Genomic DNA, 8,833 nt, shown 5'->3' on the forward strand with positions numbered 1-8,833 from the left:
CTATTACTTGTGAAGAACCATAGAATAATGATGGTAATTTCAGGGCCTTGCCAGATCAGGAGACTTTGGCCTGAAAAGTCATGGCGGGGGGTGGGGGGGGGGGTGGGGGGTGGTGTTTCAACCTTTCCCAATTTTTTTTCTGGCTATGGGCCTGAGTGTAGGTCCAGCCCTGGCTTCAAATTGCCATGTCTAAACCATAAAATTGTATAAAAGAAAGCCGTTACTGCACATCAGTTACTCTGCAATCACTATGGCCCCAACTACATTACCATATAATCCAGTTTGAGCTGCAGCAGACAGAAATAAATCCCAATAAATATATTGGTGACGATGCACAACAGTGTAGACTGTAGACTGTATCTGTGACCATTCTTGTACCAGTTTGCACTTTTTACCTTTGTGAACTTGATATAGACACAGGGTCTATTCCCATCCCAATTTGCACTTCCAAGAATTTGCAGCACTTTATCAGTCACCTTGTGTTTACAATATTTATATGGTGCACCTTACCTAGTCTATTTTTACAACCTCTCCGTTTTAATCCATGTTTTTATTAGTTCTTGTCATTTGTTTTTATTGGCTAATGTTTAAATTTTTATAATTGTGCATGTCTTTTGTCTATTATTGTGTTTTATATTGCTGTTGTTTTTATTCGGGCTTGGCCCCATGTAAGCCGCCCTGAGTCCCCTTTGGGGAGATAGAGGTGGGGTATAAAAATAAAGTAGTTATTATTGTTATTATTATTATTATTATTATTATTATTATTATTATTATTATTAGATTCATATAATGCAGATTGAACTGATTAAAGTCTCTCCCCCCCCCCCCCCCCCCCTGGGCAGATGGCTACCCGGCCTCTGCTTTTTAATTCTCTGCTTAAAAACCTGAAGAGAAGGAAATTCCACCACACTCTAAAGCGGCATAGTCCACTGTCAGGGAAGTTCTAATGTTTAGGTCTAATCTCTTTTCCTGTAATTTGAATCCATTGCTCCATGTCCTGATCTCCAGAGCAGCACAAAATAAGATTTCCCCCTCCTCAAAGGGAGATCCTTTAAAATATTTCAACGTAGATGTCCCCTCTCAGCCTTCTTCTCTCCTAGCTAAACCTACCCAGCTCCCCAAGCCATTCCTCATAGGGCTTGGTTTCCAGGCCCGATCATTTTGGTCATCCTTCTCTGGACACCTTCCAGCTTTTCAATATTGCTCTTGAATTACAGTGCCCAGAACTGGACCCAGGATTCCAGGTGAGGTCTGCCCAAAGCAGACCAGAGAGGCACCATTGCTTCCCTCGATCTCAACACTACATTTAGGAGTCTCCAGTGGCCTAGGGGATAAAAGCCTCATGACTTGAATGTTGGGTTGCTGACCTGAAAGCTGCCAGGTTCAAATCCCACCCGGGGAGAGCACGGATGAGCTCCCTCTTTCAGCTCCAGCTCCATGCGGGGACATGAGAGAAGCCTCCCACAAGGATGGTAAAACATCAAAACATCCGGGCGTCCCCTGGGCAACATCTTTGCAGACGGCCAATTCTCTCACTCCAGAAGCAACTCCGGTTGCTCCTGACACAAAAAAAAAAACAAAATTTCTACTGCTGCAGCCTAAAAGCGCATTGGCTTTTTTTAGCTGCCGCATCACACTGTTTACTCATGTTCAGCTTGTAGTCTGCGAGGACTCCTAAATCCCTTTCACATGGACTGTTTTCAAGCCAGGTGTCACCCAACCTCTATCTCTGCATTTCATTTGTATTGCCAAAGTATAGTACCATACATTTCTCCCTGTTTAAATGTATTATTGTATTTATTTATTTGTATCCTGCTTTTATATCTGTGAAACACAAAGCTGCTCACAATGCAGTTTAAAATCTCTAGCATCACATGTATATATTAAAATAGGATAAAACATACACTGTTAGTTTTATAAGGTTTTTCACCCCTGCCAAAGAGTGCTGGTGACTCACCAAACTACAAGTCCCAGGATTCCATAGTATTGAGTCAAGTCAGTTGAACTAATTCTATACCGTGATGGAGCCATGAAAACCAGATGTGCTGGGTTCATGGTCAAATCGTTTCCACAAAGAGTGCAGGCAAATGATGGAACATTTCAGGGTACATCTACACTGTATAATGAATACAGATTGACACTTTAACTGCCATGACTCAATGCTATGGAATCTTGGGATTTGTAGTTTGGTGAAGCATCAATACTTTGGCAGAGAAAATGAAAATTCTTATAAAACTACAACTCCCATGATTCCATAGCATTAAGCCATGGTAGTTAAAGTGTCAAACTGCATTAATTCAACAGTGTCAATTCACCTTCAAATATTCAACATATATTTATCTTCAGTATCAGAAACACTATGTCTCTCAATAAAAATTACTAGGCTGGCATGCATTCATATCCTCCTATGGACTTCCACTGGAAATCTGGTCAATGTATGGACAGAATGCTGGACTCCATAGGCCTTTGTCTGGTCCCACATAACTCTTAAATACTTTTATCATCTTGCTGCTTGGGAGGGGTAGCATATTTTAATAGCAGTGAAGGAACTATATACAGAAGAGTCTCACTTATCCAAGACTCGCTTATCCAAGGTTCTGGATTATCCAAGGCATTTTTGTAGTTAATGTTTTCAATATATCGTGATATTTTGGTGCTAAATTCGTAACTACAGTAATTGCAACATAACATTACTGCGTATTGAACTACCTTGTCTCTCAAATGTGTTGTATAACATCATGTCTTGGTGCTTAATTTGTAAAATCATAACCTAATTTGATGTTTAATAGGCTTTTCCTTAATCCCTCCTTATTATCCAAGATATTCGCTTACCCAAGTTCTGCCGCCCCTTTAGCTTGGATAAGTGAGACTTACTGTACTGATCACAGTCACACTACATTGTTGTACAGACATCTGCCCTGGGTCACCTGCCCTCTGAGTATGAACTACAAGATTGGTGGTATTGCTGCCTCAGGGAATTGTATAGCTCTAGATTGAGCTCAAATATCTGGAGAGGATCCTGCATTGCCAGTGATTTGTTGGTCTATTAGGGTGTGAATTATCTTCCAAAAGCACAAGAGTCTTGACCCTACCTGTTAATAATGGTCCCTGAATGCACTTTGCCAGGAAGAAAAAAAAGCTTTCATTAGTTGTGACTTTGCAGCTTTCTCCTCAAACAGACGGCAATCTTGTGTCATGCCAAATTGGAAGGAGGAGCTACTTCCTGGTTCATGCAGTTACACAAGGACATGGGGTAGAGCTTATCTACATTATGCAACTATACAGGTTGGGTGTCCCTTATCTGAAATGTTTGATGACAGAAGTGCTTTGGTTTTTATCACATTTTGGAATACTTGTGCAATATATGCATTTATATACATCATGAGCTATCTTGGCGATGAAACCTAAGCCTAAACACAACATTTGTTTGTTTCATATACATCTTATACATAGCCTGAAGATAATAGCATTTGTAATAATTTTCTGCAAAGTTTGTGTATGTAGAATCATCAGAAAGCAAATACAGTAGAGTCTCACTTATCCAACACTCGTTTATCCAACGTTCTGGATTATCCAACGCATTTTTGTAGTCAATGTTTTCAATACATCATGATATTTTGGTGCTAAATTCGTAAATACAGTAATTACTACATAGCATTACTGCATATTGAATGACTTTTTCTGTCAAATTTGTTGTATAACATCATGTATTGGTGCTTGATTTGTAAAATCATAACCTAATTCGATGTTTAATAGGCTTTTCCTTAATGCGTCCTTATTATCCAACATATTCGCTTATCCAACGTTCTGCCAGCCCGTTTATGTTGGATAAGTGAGACTCTACTGTAATAACAATAATAATAAATAAATAATTTTATTCTTATATCCTGCCACCATCTCCCTGAAGGGACTCAGGGCGGCTTACAAGGGGACCAAGGCCAGCATAAACAAGATTACAAAGTTACATAATTAAAAACATGTAACAAATAAACAATATAATTAAAATAATTAAAACTGGAAAGTAAAAACATCATAGCAAAGTTGTTGCTATCTTAGCCACCCATGTAGATACTTTTGGATTTTGGAGTATTTTGAATTTCTCAAAATGGGATTCTCGACCTGTAAGACCTAACATATTCATGCTGTTGAAGTAATATACAGTTATTGACATGATTAGTAGCCAAAGGTAGCCACAACTTTCGTAACACCTCTGTAGATGTAATTGGGACTTTGCATTATTTATAAAAAAATAGTTGCATTGGGACTTTGCATTATTTATCAAAAATAGTTGTTGTTTTTTAAAATAATTATTTCAACACATGTTGGGAGAACTAGTAAAGGTAAAGGTTTTCCCCTGACTTTAAGTCTAGTCGTGTCTGACTCTGGGGGTTGGTGCTCATTTCCATTTCTAAGTCGAAGAGCTGGCATTGTCTGTAGACACCAGCAAGGTCATGTGGCCGGTATGACTGCATGGAATGCCATTACCTTCCTGCCAGAGCAGTACCTATTGAACTACTCGTATTTGCATGTTTTTGAACTTCTAAGTTGGCAGAAGCTGGGGCTAACAGCAAGAGTTCACCCCACTCCCCGGATTCAAACCACCGACCTTTTGGTCAGCAAGTTCAGCAGCTCAGCGGTTTAACCCGCTGCGCCATTGGGGCCCCCGCTGCGAGGACTAGTATTGAGTAAATAGAAATTAGTATTGAGCTTAACAACAAAGACTCTGACTTATGTGTGTGTGCAAAATCACTAGCGGAGATACTGAACGGTGGTTGTTATATATAGTTTAAATAATAATGATGATAATAATAATAATAACACTTTATTTATACCCTGCTCCATTTCCCGAAGGACTCGGGGAAGCTTACACTGGGACAAGCCCAAAACAGTATTACATCAATAAAAACAGTAACACAATAAAATCACAATATAATAACACATCTTACAAAAGTTAAAATAACTTAAAACATAGACAGTAATCCCAATACATGGTCATGGGCCATTTTAAGGGGAATGGAAATTTGAAAATGCATATTCTTCGATGACTAGGGATGGGAACGACTAAAGCTAATAAAGTGCATGGAATGGCTAAGGCCTAGATAAAGCACATGGACAATCAATTATCAGCACCTGTGAACATCCAAGTATCTATTTTCTCTGAAGCAGACATGTGCCACGTTTTGCATTTGATTTCTATCCTCATCAGTATAACTGATCAGTGTTATTTCCTAGTCGAAAGTTAACTGATGTATAATATTAGCTCTGGGACCTAGTACAGTACATACTGTATTAATGTATTGTGGATCTTAATGTATGAGAAGTTAGATTCTTCAATAGCCTAATCAATTTAATAGTGTGCAGAGATACCTGAGGGTAAATCCCATTAAGTACAGTAGCAGTTCCTCTTGAGTAATACATCAGAATGCATATTTATCTGTAAAGATGTAACTAATTAATACAAGCGTTTAATCAGCAAACTGAAATTTCAGCATTGTCTTTTGAAATGATATTGTTATTGTAACAGGAAAAATATTAAAGATTATGTTTTGTTACTCTTTGCCCTGAGTGCTTTCATAAATTTTGTTGCTGGTTGCTGCTTTGGCCAGCAGAGCTATAGCCATGTTAAGTCTAATCTTTATTGAAGGGAGTATTTTAGAGGGAAAGTCTTCCATGCACTGGGGTAATACAACGCCCAGAAAAGTAAACTTTGTTGTTAATAGCCTCACGTCAACTTGAAGCTTCCTTTGCATGTGTCCTTCTCCGCTCAGCTCACACCCACACAATGAACTCCTCCCTCCCTTCTTGCGTTGCTCATTTGCCCTTCTCTTGCTCCTGAAATGCAGAAATGTGCATGTTTTTTGAAAAGTTGTTTGGCAGTAGAGTTCACATTTTGTCCCATATCGCAGTTACTACAATGGTTAGCGACTTACATTTTTAAAAGGAAAGTTTGAAATCTTGTCCAAGTGATGGTCCAAATGAGCACTGAGTGACATGCCTAGAATCTGGATAAAATCTGATTGAGCCAGAGGTGTGGCAGCCTGAGTTTCCAAACACAATTCAGAATGCTCATTATGACCTATCCATCTTATGTCAAAACTATCTGAAGGGCTATATTTTTCTACCTGTGTTTTTCCTCAATCCCATTACCCTCACAGGAATGTTTCATTGTGTCACAAGGATAGGGTCATTTTTGTGGCTGTGGATTTTCCTCTTATGGGTGGCTAAAATTGCCCTCTCTCTGTTCTGCATTCAGCAACAGGCAAATATATTTTGATTTAAGCGGGCATGGTGTTGGGGAAAGGTTCTATATTTCTCTGTTTTCCAAGATGGCTTTCAATTCCAGAGAGCCCTGTGATTCCCACAAACAATGGATCTGGACCAAACTTGGCACACATACTCACCATGAACAACTTTAAGTACTGCTGGTTTTTTGGGGGGGTGGGGGGGGGGAGGGGGTGGACCCAGGATGATGGGAGTTGCAATTCATCCATATCCAGAGACCACTGCAAATTCCACCAAAAATGAATCTGGACCAATCCTGGCATATAGGAACCCCCCACCATGGCCAACAGAAAATACCGGGTTTTATTACTGCGATGATGGGAGTTATAGTCCTTCCACTTTCAGAGAGCACTGGAAAAGCACCAACAATGGATCTGAACCAAATTTGTCACACATACGCACCATGACCAACTTTACCCTGGATGATGGGAGTTGTAGTTTATCCACAATCAAAGAGCATTGTGAACCCCACTGAGGATGGATCTCGACCAAATCTGGCGCACATACCCGTCATGATCGACTTTCATTACTGCAGATTTGGGGGGGGGGGGAGGGGGATGACTTGGGATGATGAGCTTAATAGTTTACCTTATGCATTCTATCTGGAGAATAAACCCTATGAGAAGTGTCTTAAAGAGACATGATAGCAATGTATAAATCATTTATTTATTTATTTATTTACATTTATGCCAAAACAAACAATTATAAAACAGGTAATTAAAACATCAATTATAAAACATCATTTAAAAAATTACACATGTTTTGGTCATAGTCCAGGGTCTGACCATTATCAGACACATAAATTGTTCTTGTTAATTATTGCTGCGTTTGCTGCTTGAATGCCTGGTCCCATAGCCATATTTTGCCAAGCTGATTTCACTAGGGAAGGAGTTCCACAGACGAAGGGCCACCACCTGAACATGAGGAAGAACTTCCTAACTATGAGAGCTGTTCAGCAGTGGAACTCTCTGCCCCGGAGTGTGGTGGAGGCTCCTTCTTTGGAGGCTTTTAAGCAGAGGCTGGATGGCCATCTGTTGGGGGTGCTTTGAATGCAATTTTCCTGCTTCTTGACATGTTATTTTGGAATGAAGTCTCATTGAGTTCAGTATAGCTTATTTCCAAATATGTGTATGTAGGATTGCAGCATTACATTCATATGTAAAACACAGTCCAGAGCATATAGAGTATGATATAATATGAGCATATAGAGTATGACACAGATAATAGCTTATTTTTTCTTGTCTGTGTGGTCTTCCTCTTTGGCTCATGGTTTCTCACAGTATGTCCACAATATGACATTTACCTGGGAGCAAATCTCACTGAATTTCGTTGGTCTTACTGTAAACACGGACAGGATTCACCATAAGCATTTTGAGGTAACACTGATTTGCAACATAACAGAAGTACTTCAAATTACTTTTCAAAATCTCATTAAGCACCATAATTGAGCTTCTGCTTCATTTATCAGAGATCTTCCTGCCTTTTATTTCAGAGAATAAAGAAGAATTTAGCAACCCATTCTAATGTTGATTTGAATTGAGCATGGATAATGACTCCTTAGACAGCTTATCAATTGTTTCACATCATTTCTTCCACATTTTTTTTGCTAATAACTCTTGTGAGCACTAACTTTTATCTCGGTTTAATGCATATTATTAAAGATAAGAGAAGATTAACGTTTTTCTTTTTATCTTTAGAAATAAAAAGACGTGTTTCTCATCAAGAAAGCTACACTAGAGGTGCTACTAGAACACAGTTTACCTAAACTCAGAATATTTCTGCTTCCTCTATGATTTCAGTGACAGCTTTTGTTAAGGTAATTTATTTTATAAATTAATTTACTTAAAACACTAGGTAATATGACAGAAACAGATACAGGTGATTAATAAGAAATGCATTTATGATATTTCTATTGTTTTTTGAAAAGAACACTGCAATTTGAAATATTGTAATACATTTCAAAAAGTGTATATATTTATTTGGATACATATATGATTTTATTTACTAAAAGGAATGATCATATTGTAACTTCACATTAGACACACAAACAAGATCACAGTGTAACAATTGTTCTACCAAAGTAATTGAATTGATGTTTTGTTTTGGTTCTTTTAGTATCATTATTGTTGTTGAAATTGTCATTTTCATTTATAACCCACTTTCCCCACAAATAATGAGATTCAGCGCAGCTTATGAATTGTTAAAATCAATTCAGATTATCTCTCTGTATATATAATCATTCAGAAACAGCCAATCTGTAGTATTAAAACTATTTAAAATTAATTAAAAGACAGCATTTTTTAAAATAAAGAAAATAGCATCCTGTAAAAAGCCTCTTTCCCCCCATTCCTAAAAGCAAAAGATTACTGTAGAAAAAATTCACTTTCCAGCAGAATAGTGCTAGGAAGGAGTCATCCCGACCTCCCTAAGATTGAAGATTATATAGTACAGGTTGAGCATCTCTGATCTGAAATTCCAAAATCAAATGCTCCAAAATTCAAAACTGTCTACATAGTGACACCTCTATTTTCTGATGGTTCAGTGTACACAA

The sequence above is a fragment of the Anolis carolinensis genome, chromosome 5, assembly GCF_035594765.1.
Source record: "Anolis carolinensis isolate JA03-04 chromosome 5, rAnoCar3.1.pri, whole genome shotgun sequence".
NCBI lineage: Eukaryota > Metazoa > Chordata > Lepidosauria > Squamata > Dactyloidae > Anolis > Anolis carolinensis.